The following is a 17,941-nucleotide window of genomic DNA, read 5'->3' as shown; positions in this document are numbered from 1 at the left end:
ATTGATTGCAAACTATAGAGGATATTTTAATAAAACAAAAACTATAAGGTAGGTTTTAGTAAATTCATGAAGCTATAGGGGGTGTTTTAATAAATTATTGTATTTTTAATCAAACCTAACACACCTTAGACCATTCAAAACACTCCAACAAGATCCAAAGACAGCTACATCCAAGTACCCAATTCATTCTAGACTCGTGAAAGCCATCCAAACATGCATGGAGATCTGCACTTTCTAGTGCATCAATCAATATATGGTTAGATTGTTTAGATACTTGGGGCCAGCCTAGAATCAATCTTCTTCCTGTCTTCCATCTCCAATATTGTTCCTATGGCTGCGTTTGGAACCAATGTAAGTCAAGATTGATGTAAATATTTACGCTATTACCCCGGTTCGGTTTTGTCGGCATTTGGAAGGAATGTAAATCAAGATCAACATAAAAACTCTACTTTGGTTCGGTTTTGTATACGTTTGGATGAAGTAGAGTTTTACATCGTAAATCAATGTAAAACTTCATCTAAAATAGTGTTTCACATTGATTATCGATGTAAATACTACATCGATAAAATCAATGTAAAATTCTACTTTTCTCCTCATGCTTTTCGAAATTCAAGTGGTTCGATGTAAAATGTCATCAATGTACTTTTACACTGATGATGTTTTACATCAATTCCAACGCAGTCTATGGATTAGCACCACAACTATTCTATAGCCCATAATGTATGCAGCCCTAAGAGGCGAGGGATTTTTTTCTGGATAATTATTTATTATTAGAATATTTCAGTATTTGGTTCTCCCATAGTAATAAACTATTATTAGAACAATAATGTATTACTAACAACTCTCATTCATTGCCTAAACTAACGGAATAACCAGGGGTGCAAATTGGGCTCGGTTAGGTCGAGTATTTGTCATAATTTTGAATGGGCCTGAACCTTGAGGCCATATTTGGTTTATTGCTTTGGGCCTCATTCTTTTAATTCTTGTTCATACTGGGAAAGAATGGATATAATAGATAACATTAGAGCATTTGTTTACAAAATTCTTGCCAGGGGCTTCATTCTTTTCAAAATGAAGAGTCAGCCCATAGTATAAATTTTGAGATAGCTTGCAACATGAAAAATAATCATGCCCCGTCTTGCTCATTTTCATTTTTTAAAGAAACTCTATGACAACGGTGGTTTAGATCTACAAAATCGTTGCCACGTGTTTATTGGCAAATTGTTGTGGAAACTTACACCAACAGACATTGACTACCGGCTATCTGGTAAATATCTACGCTGATGGTTTTGAGGAATTAGGCTGACAGTTTATGCCTGTTGATAGAGTTTTTTGAAGAATGAAAATGAACAACATAAAGCACTTGTTAGTCTGAAAATAATTCATTTTTTTAGGAAAAATAAACGTTTGTATTTTCTCATTCTGCCCATTTTTACTCATTCTTGCCCATTTTAGAATTTCATCTTGGGTAAGAATGAGAGTTGAATAAAACATGGCCTTAGGTTCTTCAATCCATACTCTGAGTGGGTATTGAGTAACCAGATGGAGTTCGGTTGAACTAGGCCCGGACCCACTTTTAGTAGTTTGATTTCTAATTCTACATTGATATGGACATCCAAATCCAAGTGTGAAAAAACACTTTGGCGACAGTTCAAGTTTGACAATGATGTAACTTTTAAGGTCAGATTGGATTTTTTGGGATTAATTATTTAGGTGGTGTTCAGAACTGTGGCTCAGCCACGATATAGTGCAAATTGAAACACATCATGGCTTTCTCTCACTGTTTGGTTGCACCGTGGTGTGCACTGAACCACAATATATTGTCGAACGGTCACACCACAGGGTAAAATATCGTCTATGGTTATTTCTCATGGACAGGTCCACACTACCGTGGACATTTATTTTCATATTGATCCCATGCTTTGCACTACCCTCAAATAATGTGTTTTACCCTAAAACCATAGAACATGTGTTTTACCCTAATTATTAATATTATTCATTATTAATTATATTGTTTTATTAATCAATAAGTTTCAAATCTTATTTTTATTAATATTAATAATTACTTTTAATTATTATTAATATTATTAGTTATTTATCATGATTTTCAAAATTAGACCAGACGATCAGACTAAGAAACCTGGGAACCAGTCAAGTAACTAGTTTTGTTTCACCCTAAAACCACTTTTTGGTAAAAAATCATTGATTTGGTCAACGACCCGTTGACCCAGGCAATTGAACCATTGACCCAGACATCGGTTTTTTATGACTTTTTATTTTCTTATTTTTTTAAGTCAGAACGAGTCATCCATTTGAATTGGACAATTGGACCCCTTGACCCCGAAACTGGTCCCCATAATGGTTTCTTTTCCAATCCAAAATTAAAAACCTTGAGTTATTATTAAATATTATTAATAGTATTGTTAATATTATTACTCGTTCTTAATTATTATTAATATTAATAATTGTTATTTAATATTATTAATTATTTTTATTATAATATCTTTAGTAGTTTACTAATATTTCTCTATTATGTAAATTACTAAAAAAAATTATTGTTTTTAATGATTAACGACATACATCATGTCAAATGTTTCTACTGAGATGCATGGAATTATAACATAAGGTATAGACTAAAATGCACCGCACCTTGCAGAATACCTATGGAGATGTAGTATGGTTCAATGCTCACATCTTTGTCCATGGTGCAAAACAACTACTCTATTGGGAGTGATATATTTTCATCCACACCACTCAATTTCTCATCTGAGAACACCCCCTTAAAAATATACTCTCGTTTCACTAAACTATTTAAATATATCATGTTGCTTCTAAAACTATTTAAATATATTCTGTATGGGGTGACCCCACTCTTCATTAGTGAAATGTTTTTTTTTAGTAAAACGTTTTTGGCCGTCTGTATTAATTAGTTTCTCATGTCTGTATTGAAACGAACTGTACAAATCAAGCTTGCGTTATCTTGAAATTTATTGTTTAATAAATTTGAGTAATGATAGGATATACGAAGGTTTTTGGATGGTTTTGTTTTCATGAATGGCTCCGTAACTTACTCTTTGGTGTAAAGATTTAAATGATTTGGTGTATTTTGTGGTTTTTTTTTTCTGAATTTTCTACTCAGAAATATGGAACCCCCCGATTCCTGCATTGGAACGTACAAAGATTTATGTAAGCATCATGTGAATGAAGTGCCAAGACTGACCTCGGGGATGTTCGGTTCAGTTTACGTTTATCAGATAAACGCTGCCACTTCAGCGCTAGTTCAGTTTTGGGTTTAATAAACATTTTTTGGATTTGAAATAATTGTTTGGTAAGAGCGTTTATTGAAAAACGCTAATAAGTGTTTCTTTATTGATTTTCGTGAAAAGAACCGTTGGGGGAAGCGGGAAGCGGGAAGCGAATGGCACACTTGGTTTTTGATCCGGTACATTGACGCAGGCAATGGGGTCCAAAGCTAGACGACGCAGACGACCGATGGAGCAGGGGGAGTTCTTTCTTTTCACATCATTGACGCGAGCCACTAGACGCCGTAAGAGTTCGCCGTTGACACTCCGTTAATCCCCCGCCTTAACCTTGTCATCGCCTCTGATGAGGGCAGATTTGGCCCTCCAGTGAAATTGCGACACGTGGCACCTTGTGACAACTAGGCAAGCCCCCAGGCAACAACTAACCAAGTTGGTCCCCCCCCCCCCCCGGGCACCGGTCTGGCTGGCCTGGCGCGACCTGGCCGGATCGGGCCCGGACACAGGCACCGACCTGACAACATGACCCGGACACACGCGCCGACCTGGCAACCTGGCCGGACACCGATCCGCCGACTGACACAGGCGCCGACCTGGCAACCTGGCCCGGACACCGACCCGCCGACTGACACAGGCGCCGACTTGGCAACCTGGCCCGGACACCGACCCGCCGACAGACACAGGCGCCGGCCTGGCAACCTGGCCCGGACACCGACCCGTCGACTAATAGGCGCTGACCTGACCTCGAGGAGTTCATCACCGTACCCCGGTTCTGACGGGATATGACGTCTTACCATTTGAAGGCTTTTTACCCACCTAACCCGCGAGGGCACCACTATATAAGGACTCCGACCCCCAAAGCCAAGAGAAGAAGAAAGAGTATGGTAACCCCTGCTCCCTAGCTCTCTCATTTCTCTCCGAGCCCTCTGTAATCAGAATGCTAACTTAGGCATCGGAGAGTCCCCGCCGGGAAAATACCCCCGGGTCCTCTGATTCAGTTCCCGCAGGTCCCTCAGCTCCCGCCGTCTACAAAGGAGAGAAAATCACCTCACGCGGGGGGTAGTCGGGTAGCGCTGCACCAGGGAGCTCCACCATCCTCTGAGTTGCAGACCGCCTAGGAGCAAGTCAAATGACGAGTTCGCCATCAGGGAGCACTACTAGGTAGTTCGCCACCAGGCAGTTCGCCATCAGGCAGTTCGTCACCAGGCAGTTCGCCATCAAGCAGTTCGCCATCAGGCAGTTCGCCACCGGGCAGTTCGCCACCAGGCAGTTCGCCACCGGGCAGTTCGCCACAAGGCAGTTCGCCACTAGGCAGTTCGCCACCAGGGAGCATCACTAGGCAGTTCGCCACCAGGTAGTTCTCCCTCGGGAAGTTCACCACCAAGTAGCTCATCACCAAGGCACGTCACCACCAGGTCAAACACGAGGTACTTAGCCAAAAAAATTTTACACATCCCAAAAAATGGTACGTGACCAAAAACGGTTACATCAATTGGTGCCATCTGTGGGAATATGCTACGAAAAGCTAAGTTCTCATCCTACAAAAGCTAAGTTCTCATCCTACCAAAGCTAAGTCCTCACTTTTTTGAAGATATCACTTTATAGTTTACATTTTTTATGAACTCAAAAACTATGCAGGGGGCTAACAGACTAAGTAGCTCTACCAACCTTACTTTCGATTCAGATGATGCCTCATCAGTCCTCTCCGCAAGATCCCCCTACAAAGATGAGCTCTTCGTGGCTTCCGCGGGAATTGACGGCCAGCAGACTACATAGGCGCCCTTACCGGTCGAGCCTTCCAAGGCTCCCGTGTGAGCTGGCAACCTAAAGTTAGTAGTGCTGCCCCCGAAGGTCAAGCTCCTAGTAGCTTCTTGTAGGAGTGGGTGACCGGCATTACGAAGCTGATGCAGCACAATCATAGCTCGACACCTCACAGGCAAAGCCTACGGGCCACATTACTGCTTAAGACCCGGTCGCCTCTCCGGCACGGGCAAAGTCAAAAAAGAGTAGACCACGGGTCACTCCCAAAAGCCTACGGGCCACATTACTGCTTAAGACCTGGTCACCTCTCCGGCATGGGCAAAGTCAAAAAAGAGTAGACCACGAGTCACTCCCAAAAGCCTACGGGCCACATTACTGCTTAAGACCCGGTCGCCCCTCTGGCACGGGGAAAAGTCAAAAAAGAGTAGACTACGAGTCACTCCCAAAAGCCTACGGGCCACATTACTGCTTAAGACCCGGTCGCCTCTCCGGCACGGGCAAAGTCAAAAAAGAGTAGACCACGAGTCACTCCCAAAAGCCTACGGGCCACATTACTGCTTAAGACCTGGTCGCCCCTCCGGCACGGGCAAAAGTCAAAAAAGAGTAGACTACGAGTCACTCCCAAAAGCCTACGGGCCACATTACTGCTTAAGACCCGGTCGCCTCTCCGGCACGGGCGAAAATCAAAAAGAGTAGACTATGAGTCACTCCCAAAGCCTGCGGGCCACACTATTGCTAAATATCCAATCGCTTTCTCAGCAGGAACAAAATCAGCAAAAGTGAACTATAAGTTGCCCCAGAGCCTAAGGACTACACTACTGAAACCGGCGGAAACCCCCTCGTCTTACTGGCAGCTCGCCACATACAGGCAGCTCCCAAAGCCTAATTGGATCAAAACTTACTAGCTCGTTGACTTACGGGCCAAAAGAAATCTACTCCCTTCGCTGAGTTACTCTCAGCTCGGGAGTGGGGGGCAATTGATGAGGGCAGATTTGGCCCTCCAGTAAAATTACGACACGTGGCACCTCGTGACAACTAGGCAAGCCCCCAGGCAACAACTTACCAAGTTGGTCCCCCCCCGGGCACCGGTCTGGCTGGCCTGGCGCGGCCTGCGCGCGAACTGCGCGCGAACTGGCGCGACCTGCGCGACCTGGCCGGATCGGGCCCGGACACAGGCGCCGACCTGGCAATCTGGCCCGGACACAGGCGCCGACCTGACAACATGACCCGGACATAGGCACCGACTTGATGACCTGACCCGGACACAGGCGCTGACTTGGCAACCTGGCCGGACACCGACTTGCCGACTGACACAGGCGCTGACCTGGCAACCTGGCCCGGACACCGACCCACCGACTGACACAGGCGCCGACCTGGCAACCTGGCCCGGACACCGACCCGCCGACAGACACAGGCGCCGGCCTGGCAACCTGGCCCGGACACCGACTCGTCGACTAACAGGCGCCGACCTGACAACCTCGAGGAGTTCATCACCGTACCCCGGTTCTGACGGGATATGACGTCTTACCATTTGAAGGCTTTTTACCCACCTAACCCGTGAGGGCACCACTATATAAGGACTTCAACCCCCAAAGCCAAGAGAAGAAGAAAGAGTATGGTAACCCTCGCTCCCTAGCTCTGTCATTTCTCTCCAAGCCCTCTGTAACCAGAATGCTAACTTAGGCATCGGAGAGTCCCCGCCGGGAAAATACCCCCGGGTCCTCTGATTCAGTTCCCGCAGGTCCCTCAGCTCCCACCGTCTACAAAGGAGAGAAAATCACCTCACGCGGGGGGTAGTCGGGTAGCGCTGCACCAGGGAGCTCCACCATCCTTTGAGTTGCAGACCGCCTAGGAGCAAGTCAAGTGACGAGTTCGCCATCAGGGAGCACTACTAGGTAGTTCGCCACCAGGCAGTTCGCCATCAGGCAGTTCGTCACCAGGCAGTTCGCCATCAAGCAATTCGCCATCAGGCAGTTCGCCACCAGGGAGCACTGCCGGGCAGTTCGCCATCAGGCAGTTCGTCACCAGGCAATTCGCCATCAGGCAGTTCGCCATCAGGCAGTTCACCACCAGGCAGTTCGCCACCAGGCAGTTCGCCATCAGGCAGTTCGCCATCAGGCAGTTCACCACCGGGCAGTTCGCCACCGGGCAGTTCGCCACCGGGCAGTTCGCCACCAGGCAATTCGCCACTAGGCAGTTCGCCACCAGGGAGCATCACCAGGTAGTTCGCCACCAGGCAGTTCTCCCCCGGGAAGTTCGCCACCAAGTAGCTCATCACCAAGGCACGTCACCACCAGGTCAAACACGAGGTACTTAAACAAAAAAATTTTACACATCCCAAAAAATGGTACGTGACCAAAAACGGTTACATCAGCCTCCATCGACCGACGTCTTCTGCGAGGAATAGCCTTCAGATTCCTCCTCTTTCCTCTGATCAGGCGAGTCATTGAGATCCCACATGGTGTCTCCTCCGTCGTCGTCTTCTTTTCCTTGTTTGTCTATCGTGGTGGTCTCCAGAATATGGAAGATCCAAGCTGCTCCGACCTTGTATGAACAAAGAACAAACTAGGATCATCGATCATCTCTCTCCATCAAGTTCGGAATTTGGATTGCTGTCGGCAAAAGATATATTGCTTTCTTTCCACTCTGTATACTGAATAACCTTGCAACAATGGAGAAATACTAAAAAACATAACATCTCAATTAACATGGGAGCAATTATCAAATTCCAAAAATGAAATTGAACTCTGAGAAAAAAAAGGGAAATGAGGAATAAAATTGAGAGCAACAAAGGAACACAAGAATAGAACATAGCTTTGATGTATTTGCACTTTAGCCATATAAAATAGAAAGGGTAGATCAGATATAATAAGAGTAAGGGGGGAAGAATTGATTTTTTTAAGCCTCAGTGAAGGCAAATCCATTCACCAATCCACAGAATCTCACAATTGAGTACATTAGAGAGAAAATGAGGAGAGGACCAAGTCTGAATTCTAGACTAAGTCAAAGCAAAGTGTGCCAAATTAAGAGTGGCAACACAATTAGCTTCCCGCTATATATGAAACATTCAATGAGATGGAAGGCAGAGGATATTCCTGCAATCAGCAATGAGAGTGTAAATGCACTAAAGAGAGGTTTCCAACCTGTCCAATAGGAGAGAACAAATTATTTCAAAGTCTCCTTCAATAATAACAGAGAAGACCCCATGCCCATATAGAAAGTAAACCCTGCATACACGGTCTGAGCCTCAGTTTCTAAAGATGAGCATGTTGGAAATGATGCAAATATGTAGAGTGTAAAATGGTTCATATAAATTGTAAAGTTGGACTAATTTTGCATTGACAAATTTATCTTCTTACCAAACAGACTTTTAGCTTAATGCAAATATGAATTCCAATAATATATATATATATATATATATATATATATTTCAAAAGCCCATTTGAATGCAAATTTATTTCTTTTTAATTGATATAATTTTACATCTTATTATCAATGTAAATATGCATTGGCCTGTCATTTGTTAATGCAAAAATGTAATGTTACCAAATACAGGCAAAAGTGAACTAGAGTGTAAATTTACCTTGAACCAGGATTTACACTCCATTTGTACCGTTTCCAAACACAGCCAGAAGAACGGCCCTAGAATAAATCAAATCACCCAAATGGTTTCGTGAGATACAACGAAGAGTATGTACCAATTGCGCCATCAATACTTAATTTCACCCAATTAGATGGGGTAGACATCCATCGTGATGGAGGGATATGTGTGGTAGCATTGGGAACAGCATTTGTATTTCTAATAAATGATGTATAGTGTATATTTTGGGGTAGGGATGGCAATTTCTCCATTTCCCCGATCCACGTGGAGATCCGTCCTGAATGGGGTGGGGATGGGGACGATTTCCCCCGTGGATGGGGAAATTTTTATCCCCGTTAGCGGGACGGGGAGAGCACTCTCCGCCCCACGGGGACCCGATCCCTGCCCGTGGGATCCCACTAATATATATGTATACGTTATATATGTACACATACGTCTATATATTAATGCTTTAAAAATATGGTTGAATATGTTTGAATCTTTTTTAATAGATCGTAAACTTTAATTATTTTATTTTTATTTTTTAAATAAAATAAAAAAATAAAAACAAAATTATTAACATTATAAAAAATTACAAGAAATGGAGATCCTTGTGGGGATGGGGATGGAGATAACCTTATCCCCATTAGCGGGGATGGGGCCCGCCCCGTTGCCATTCCTATTTTGGGGGAAGAATCAATTTATCGAGGGCATTTTTTGAATAACAATATAATGTATATTTTAAAATTTTAAAGAATAATTAAGGGTATTTATCTTTAATTTTTTTTTGTCAGCTGTAACGATTGAATGCTTTAATAAGATGCATTAGAGTAGTTTTGAAAACTGGGGGATATGTTTAGGCTGTTTGGTAATGTGTCTATTTTTTTAATAAATTTAATATTTATCTTGAAAAACAAGAAAAGGTTGATAAACGTTCTTTTGATGTTATTTGACACTATGTCTTATTAGGCACTACATAAGCTGAACAATAAATTAATCGATTGGTGTTGAGGGAAACTTTTAAATAAAACTTTCCTCGACAATTAGTGTTAACACAAATCAAAACAAACGTTTATTTTATTGACATTTTACCAAACAGAATTTCAGAATAATGAGTATGTGGCAATGAACTGGTGAAGTTTATTAAATACACAGCAATGAAACCAAACATCTTCTAATTAATTAGCCCTTTTTTAACAAAAAAAACACTTACAGTGGCACTACAAACCCTCTATTGGTCGGTGAATTTTAATATAATTGGACCAGTTGACAATTGGACATAATAGCGAAAGATCTTTTTATAAAGATAAATAAATAACAGAAGAACTAATAAAAATATCAGTCCTGATCTACTTTTAGGTTATGTTTGGTTTGAAAGAAAATGTAGAGAAAGGAAAGGAAGGGAAAGGTATCAAAACCTATACAAGGTTTGTAAAGGTTTCTTCATCTTTTCTTTCCTTTCTCTACTTTTTCCTTCAAACCAAACATAGCCTGGGTTTCTGTTAGGGCAAGTCTGTGCGGACTCCTTCCAACCCCTATTTTGCAATCTTGCAATAAGAATATCACTCTATAAAATAAAGCACATAAGTATGAAAATATTCTCAACCGAAGACTGTAAAGACTGTTCGAATGGGCTTTGCCCTAACCGAAGCCCAACTTGCCTCAAAGGGCCCAACAACCATCGCAACGGTAGATATATTACCAATATACGGCTGCAATTAATGGCTGTTGGATCATATCCGAACCTGTGAAGTTTGGAGGATTTATTGGAGTCTTACAACGACCCAGTATCTTGACTCTTGAGCACAGTGGTGAAATATATGATGTCTCCCCAGTCCCCACTACAGAAGGTGAATGTCAAACCCAAAAGGCCAAAACACTCTAAAGCTATAATCTTCCTGAACCTAGAGTCAACTAGGCACATTGCACAGAATACCTCCAAATTTGTGCTGCCACATTTGCATTTGCTTGCCCAAAGACGAAGAAGAGAAGAAGAATGGCCTCAGCTTCCGCGAACAGGGCCGATCAGGGGATGTCACAGTACAATATGCTGCAGCCAAAAATCTACCCGTACAGCTCTTGGATTGGGAAGAACCAAATTCAATGCTTGACGTCCGGAGACGGAGAGGAGACGAAGATATCCCGAAGCCGTACCACCGCACGGACGCCCAACCCTTCTTAGACATCGCCCATCGGATGCAAATGTCAAATGGCTTATGGCTCCATCAATTCTTTTTCCAGGAAACCCAATTGGCCATTCCGCGAAGGAAACTCTTTTTCCACCGTATCCTGTGTCCTGTCCACTTGTGGTTTTGGCGATAATAGCAGCAGCAGCAGCAGCAGAGCTAATAAAAAACGTCGGCCCTCCAAACTCCAAAGAGTAGCTTCTGAGTTATAGACTCGTGATAAATGTCGTACAGCAAATCCAATCTAAACAAACACCTCCTACAAGCTACCAAACTCCGTACCTTCATGGATCGACTCGACGCCCACCATCCACTCCACATGCCACAGCCCAATCTGTTGGGCATCATCAAGATGTGGCCCCGCTTTTAGGTGGTGGGCTTTTGTATTGTACTCTTTTAAAGCCTGTCGAGTGTCGAGTGTGGAATGGAATGAATGAATGTCCAATAAAAGTACACGTGAAGCAAAAGGGTGGGTGGTTAGTGGGTTTCCACTTTCCACTTTCTCATTTGATCAGTTGCATCAAAGATCTGGAATTCAATTGTGTTGTTTGGATGGGGAAGCTTCAAAGTTACCAGCAGGAACAAGTCTCAACCAAACACTTATGCCTTGGCCCCACTTATTATATGTGGCCAGCTCCAACCTAGTACTCCATCTCCATGTGGCCGAAGGAGCCCCTCTTTGTCGTCTATCTCATCACCCATCTGCCTCAAACATGTTCCTTATCAAGTAACTAAGTACACATCCAAGACGCACATGGCCAACAACTCTATTAACTTGGCCATTCCTTGGAAGGTTGATGGGACTTGATCAGTTAACTGGGAATTGCAACCATTTGATAGATCGAGAGTAGCTTCAACTCTTATTCATGCATAATCTATCATTACTGATACCAGAAAATGAAAGGCATGAAATCAGAAATCCTTCCTCTTACATGAAATGAAGGAATTGGACTGAAAGGGCACAAGCAGTGTCCATGGTGGTATCCTTAAGTCTTCTTTATATGTTCTATGGGTGTTCTTAACTTCCCTATAAATCCTTAGCTTTTGGAAATTATTAGCGATTTTATTTACCCCCCCCCCCCCCCCAAAAAAAAAAAAAAAGAGTTGAAAAGATTCAGGTGTTTTTGCTTTTATTAGGCCCATTCAACCCACAATAAAAAATCCACAACCAACTTTCAAGGAAACAAAAGAAAGGTAACAAAAAAAGCATAGGATTCTTATCTATTCTCTTCCAATTAGTTCAAAATTTATTAGTTTTTTGGTAGTTAGAATCATAACGTATTTGGGAATTGACTTTTCCAGAAGCAAACATTTCTCAATAAGCGCCCACTATTTGATCAAATCATCAAATAGGGCCGTCCTTGGGCCAGGGTGTTGATTTCAAATCCTCTAGAGAGGCAGATTTCAAAATGAAATGAGAATCCCTCCTTAAAGGATTTTATTTGAAAATCACTAGTTTTGAGGATTTGATTTTCGTCCAGTTCTAGACATACGAGGGTCCAAAAGCAGCCTTAGTGTCACGGGGCTATGTGTTGGGGCCCCGTGTGGCACTGGTTAGTTGACGAATAAGCCTATGAAGCCAATAACAAAGTAATAAAGCAACAACAAATGTATACAAATTAGACAAAATGCTCTTTGTATTGCATAAATTGGTGGCAAGCACAAATACACAGTTTGTGTTGAGGGGATCTCGTGCTTAACCTTTACACGCTAATGATTCACTCGATTACCTACCTCCCCTCAAAGAGTACGTTAAGCTTTTGGGAAAGTGATAGAGTGATACATCAAAATACTGAATATTCATACTACTATTTATATAATTGCCATTGGCATACCCCCCCCCCCCCCCCCTTTACAAAAAGAGTACAATGACCCAACCCAAGACACATGAAGACACTTGGATGGCGTACTGATGGCATGCTTGATTGTGATGATGGTGGCTGATCCGTCACAGTCTCCCCCACTCAATTCAATCTTTGTCCTCGAAGATTCTTCCTCAGGTACTTGTCCAATTTCACTGCGAACGAAAGGAGGTCTTCAGCAAGCTCCCAAGTGACTTCTTCTACAAGTCCCTTCCATTTCACTAGGTACTCTCATTCTGATGTTTGGGAGGATTGGGACAACCTATGGTTGAGGATGGAGTCACGGGATCGGTTCTTGGGTGGTTGGTAAGTTGGATGTGCATGTTGGCTTTGGTTTCGGGAGGTATCTTGGGTGTCAGCATGGTAGGGTTTAAGTTGGCTTACATAAAAGACGGGGTGAACTTTTAGCCAAGGGGTAGTTTGAGTCTATAGGTTGATGCACCTACTTTGGCTAGGATTTCACAGGGTCCCTCATATTTTCTCACAAGCCCGGGGTGTACTCTTCGAAAAAACCTAAGGCAATGGGTATGGAGTTTTACTAAGGCCATGTCACCTACTTGGAAGTTCTCGGATCGTCTACCCAAATCGGCCCATTTCTTCATTCTTTTGGAGGATTTCTCTAGTGAGGTAAGGTCAAGGCATTCTTTCCATTCCCTGGTGAAAGTGAAGGCTCAAGGGCTTCTTCCTCGATGGTCGTTGACGATGCTGTGCGGACATCTTGGTAGTTGGCCGGTGACAACTTCAAAAGGACTCTGATTGGTGGAGGAGCTCTTCTGCGTGTTGATGGAGAACTGTGTAATGTCTAGCAATTGAACCCAATTCTTCTGTGTAGCTGATACAAAATGGCGGAGTTACTCTTCAAGGAGGGAGTTCATTCGCTCTGTCTACCCATCTAACTCTGGATGGCTGTTGTTGGATAAGTTCAAGTTTGAACCAAGAAGCTTGAATAGCTCTGTCCAGAAAGCACTAGTAAATTGGGGATCCTGATCACTAACAATGTTCTATGGGACTCCCCAATACTTCACAACATGCTTGAAGAAAATATATGCCGTGTCTTCAGCTGAGAGGTGCTTTGGTGCTGGGATGAAAGTGGCATACTTGGAAAATCTATTAACAACAACAACAATGGATGCATAGTCCCCCACCTTTGGAAGACCGCTGATGAAGTCCATGGAAACACTCTCCCAAGGTTGTGAGGGTGTTGGAAGAGGTTGTAGGAGTCCAAGTGGCTTGGCGCGCTCAGGCTTGTCTTGCTGGCAAATCAAGCATGTCCTTGTATATTCCCGAACATCTTCCTCCATGCGAGGCCAATAGTAGGCATGTTGTAGAAGGGCCAAGGTACACTGCCACCCAGGGTGTCATGCCCATAAGCTGTCATGACATTCACGTAGGAGAGTCTTCCTCAAGACTTCAACTCTCGGTACAAACATTCGCCTTCCCTTTGTCAAAAGAAGGCCTTCATCAACCCAAAATCGCCTAGTATTCCCTTCACGAGTCACTGCCAATAAACTCTGAGCAATGGGGTCCTTCTGGAGTCCTTCCTTGATGCGCTCAATGGGGTCCAATCTGATTTGGCTTCTAGAGGGACCTTCACCTGTGGATAAGGCTGCAAGCTTTGCCTTCCTGCTAAGTGCATCAGCAACCCTGTTCATCAGCCCTGGCTTGTACTCTAGAGTCATGTCAAACTCCGCTAAGAAATCTTGCCATCGAGCTTGCTTAGGGCTCAACTTCTTCAGTGACTGAAAGTAACTAGTAGCTATGTTGTCAATCTTGACCACGAACTTGGAGCCAAGCAGGTAGTATCGCCATGTGCGGAGGCAATGGACAATGGCAATCATCTCCTACTCTTGCACAATGTACCTCCTCTCTGTGTCATTCAATTTGCGGCTCTCATAGGCGATGGGATGCCCTTCTTGCATCAAGACCCCACCAATGGCAAAGTTAGAAGCATCTGTGTGTAGCTCATAGGGCTTTCTAGGGTCTGGCAAGCCGAGGACAGATTCTACTGAGACAGCTCTCTTCAAATCATCAAAAGTTGTTCGACAAACTTCATTCTAGGTCCAAGTGCTATTATTCTTCAGTAAGTTGGTGAGGGCAGTGGCTCATGCCGAGAATACAGAGATGAATCTTTGATAGTAGTTCACGAGGCCAAGGAAGGAGCAAAGCTCGGTGACCCTGGTGGGAGGTGCCCAATCCTGAATGGCCTTGACTTTAGTTGGATCCATGCTGATTGTGCCTGCTCGAATCACATGGCCGAGGAAGGCCACCTCTCCTGTGGCGAAAGAGCATTTCTCCTTCTTAACAAACAGGTTCTTGTCTCACAAAACCTGGAAAACAGTACAGAGGTGGTCAACATGTTCCTCCAAGGTTCTACTATAAATTACAATATCGTCAATATACACAACAACAAATTGGTCCAGGTAGGGATGAAATATCCTATTCATCAATGTACAAAAGGTGGCTGGAGCATTAGTGAGCCCAAAGAGCATGACAAGAAACTCAAAGGACCCATATCGGGTAACACAAGCTGTTTTGTGTTCACCACCTTCGGCTATACACGCTTGATAGTACCCCGACCTCAGGTCTAGATTGGTGAAGTACTTGGCCTGGCTGAGCTGGTCAAAGAGGTCGGCCACCAAAGGTATGGGGTACTTGTTCTTGATGGTGAGCTTATTGAGGGATCGGTAGTCAATATAGAGCCGAAGAGATCCATCATGTTTCTTCTGAAATAGGACCGGTGCTCCAAAAGGGGCCTTAGAAGGCTGAATCAACCTAGCATCCAACAACTCACTCAACTGCTTTCGGAGCTCAGCCAGCTCAGGAGGAGACATTTTACATGGTGGGCGTGCCGGTGGTTTGGTTCCAGGCTCCAACTCAATCTTGTGATCAACTTCTCTCATTGGGGGAAGCTTCTTTGGCAATGTGGGAGGCATGACATACTTGAATTTTTCTAGCACTGTTGTAACTGCTGGCGGGATATGCCTGCTTGGTTGGCTAGGCAGGTCGGAGTCCACCAATGTGGCTAAGTAAGTGGTTTCTCCTTTCCGCACTCCATCTTTAAGTTTCAATACTGAGAGCATCTTGGGGGTGGACTTGGTCTCTGGCACAACTGGAACCATGTAAGGAGCCTGATCTTCGAATATGCACATTGAATTGAGGAAGGGCATGGGCACCGCCTTTACTTGAGTTAAGAATTCCATGCCAAGAACAACTTGAAAATCATCCATGGGCATGACCGAGATGTCTATCTTCCCTTCCCAGTCACCAAGTTGCAAGACCATCCCACGAGCTACACCTTGTATGGGCTTGGCATTAGAGTTCACAGCCTTCTACCATCCAAGCGGATATCTATATACATCAGTCCCTTCGGCTTGTATGGTGCAAGAAGCACCATACGAGCTACACCTTGTGGGTTTACCATTCAAGCGGATATCTATATACATCAGTCCCTTCGGCTTGAACTTTGGTGCTTCTTGCGGGTTCACCTTCTTCTTCATTGTATTGAGTCTTTGTAGAGCCCCCATTCTTGTCTCCTCTGATTATTTCTCCTCCTCGTTGTGCTCATCATCACTAAGCTTTGAAAGCAAGGCATGAGTTTCCTCCGACTAGGACAATCCTTGGTCCAAAGTTTTCCCTCACAGATGAAGCATGGTGAGGGAGGTGTCATCTTCCCAAATTGGCCACCCTTGTAGCCAAAGTCCCCCTCAGGTTTCTTGTAGAACTTGAAAGTGTTGGATTTACTTGGCCCGGAGTCTCCCTTGGGCCCATAGTAAGGTTTCTTATCACCTCCTGTCTTCCCTTAGCCCTAATATGAGTTGGATTTAGGGCCACCCTTTCTTGGTTGCCTGTTGTCTACCAATTGTTCAGCAACAGCCATGGCTGTGGTGAGGTCCTTCATACATCGTCGTTGGAGTTAAAGCTCGGCCCATTGTTGCAGGTCGTCCATAAAGTTGAAGAGCAAATCCTTGTCTGAAATGTCCGTGATCTCGAGCAATAGTGCGGAGAACTCCTTCACGTACTCGTGCAATGAGCCCATGTGCATTAGGTTCTTGAGCTTCCGACGGGCTTGGTACTCCACGTTCTCTGGATAGAACTGGCGCTTTATCTCACTCTTGAACACGGACCAGGTATCAATGGAGCATAATCCTCGCTCCACATTGGCACATCTCCTGCACCACCATAACATAGCAACATCAATAAGATACATAACAACAATACGCACCTTGGCCGCCTCCTCAACAAGTTCGACGGCGATGAAGTATTGTTCCATTTGCCACAGGAAATTGTCAAGTTCCCGGGCATCTCAGGTTCTTGCATATGGGATAGGCTCGCGGACTTTGATCTTTGGAGGGGCTGGAGCAGCAAGGGCACTAGTTGTACTAGCCATCAGTCTCTTCAAAAGGGTCACTTCGCCCTTCAAGTCGTCGAGCTGGGTCTGTAGGCACTTCACCAAGTCTTCTAGTGGGTTGCCTAGCCATTGGAGTTATCAACAGACTGGTCCTCCAATCTTCCAACAACTGTTGCCACAGTCTCAAGGTTGAGTTGAAGCTCGTCCACACGATCATGAGTTTCACCAACCACTACTTCACAGCGCATGATGCGCTTGTCCATGGTAGCAAGCTTGTCAACCGACTTGTCACGCTTGCTAGGCTTTGAATTGGCGCCTTTGTCCTTGGGAGAGCTACCTCTAGACTCGTCCTCATCATAAACCCGTGAGATCCCTTCCTGGATCTCCTCTAGCATATCTCGCTTATTCATCGGGCTGGTGTTGTTGTAGGGCATGATAGGGGCTCGTTGGGCTTGACAATCGCTAGTGTCAACGAAGCTCTGATACCAACTGTCACGGGACTATGTGTTGGGGCCCCGTGTGGCACTCGTTAGTCGACGAGTAAGCCTATGAAGCCAATAAGAAAGCAACAAAACAACAACAAATGCGCACAAATTAGACAAAATACTCTTTGTATTACATAAATTGGTGGCAAGCACAAGCACACAATTTAGTGTCGAGGGGATCTCGTGCTTAACCTTTACACGTTAATGACTCACTCCACTACCTACCTCCCCTCAAAGAGTACTTTAAACTTTTGGGAAAATGATAAAATAATACATCAAAATATTGAATATTCATAACCCAACCAAAACACATGAAGACACTTAGATGGCGTGTCACATTAGGGTCCCCAAAATTAGTGGGCAGGAAAACCGGTTTGCTCTCTAACCTACCATTGATCACGAATTTGGGCCAAATAGTGGATCGAAATTTGTAGCACTTGGGTTTGTAACGTTCATCTG

At 44.1% G+C, this 17,941-nt stretch overlaps 1 long non-coding RNA gene across 1 annotated transcript; it reads right to left on the bottom strand.

The window, feature by feature from the left end:
• Positions 1-7,825: 7,825 nt before the first annotated feature.
• Positions 7,826-11,098, bottom strand: LOC148792027 (uncharacterized). Its single transcript, XR_016068578.1, has 3 exons — positions 10,538-11,098; positions 8,605-8,663; positions 7,826-8,248 (listed from the first exon to the last, which is right to left on the bottom strand). It is a non-coding gene; the product is annotated as an uncharacterized LOC148792027 (long non-coding RNA).
• Between the last annotated feature and the right edge of the window lie 6,843 nt (positions 11,099-17,941).

Source organism: Nelumbo nucifera, chromosome 4 (genome assembly GCF_055504915.1).
Source record: "Nelumbo nucifera cultivar China Antique chromosome 4, China Antique-T2T, whole genome shotgun sequence".
Taxonomy (NCBI): domain Eukaryota; kingdom Viridiplantae; phylum Streptophyta; class Magnoliopsida; order Proteales; family Nelumbonaceae; genus Nelumbo; species Nelumbo nucifera.
Note: the sequence above shows the minus strand (reverse complement) of the source record. Positions and strands in the feature narration are given on the sequence as shown.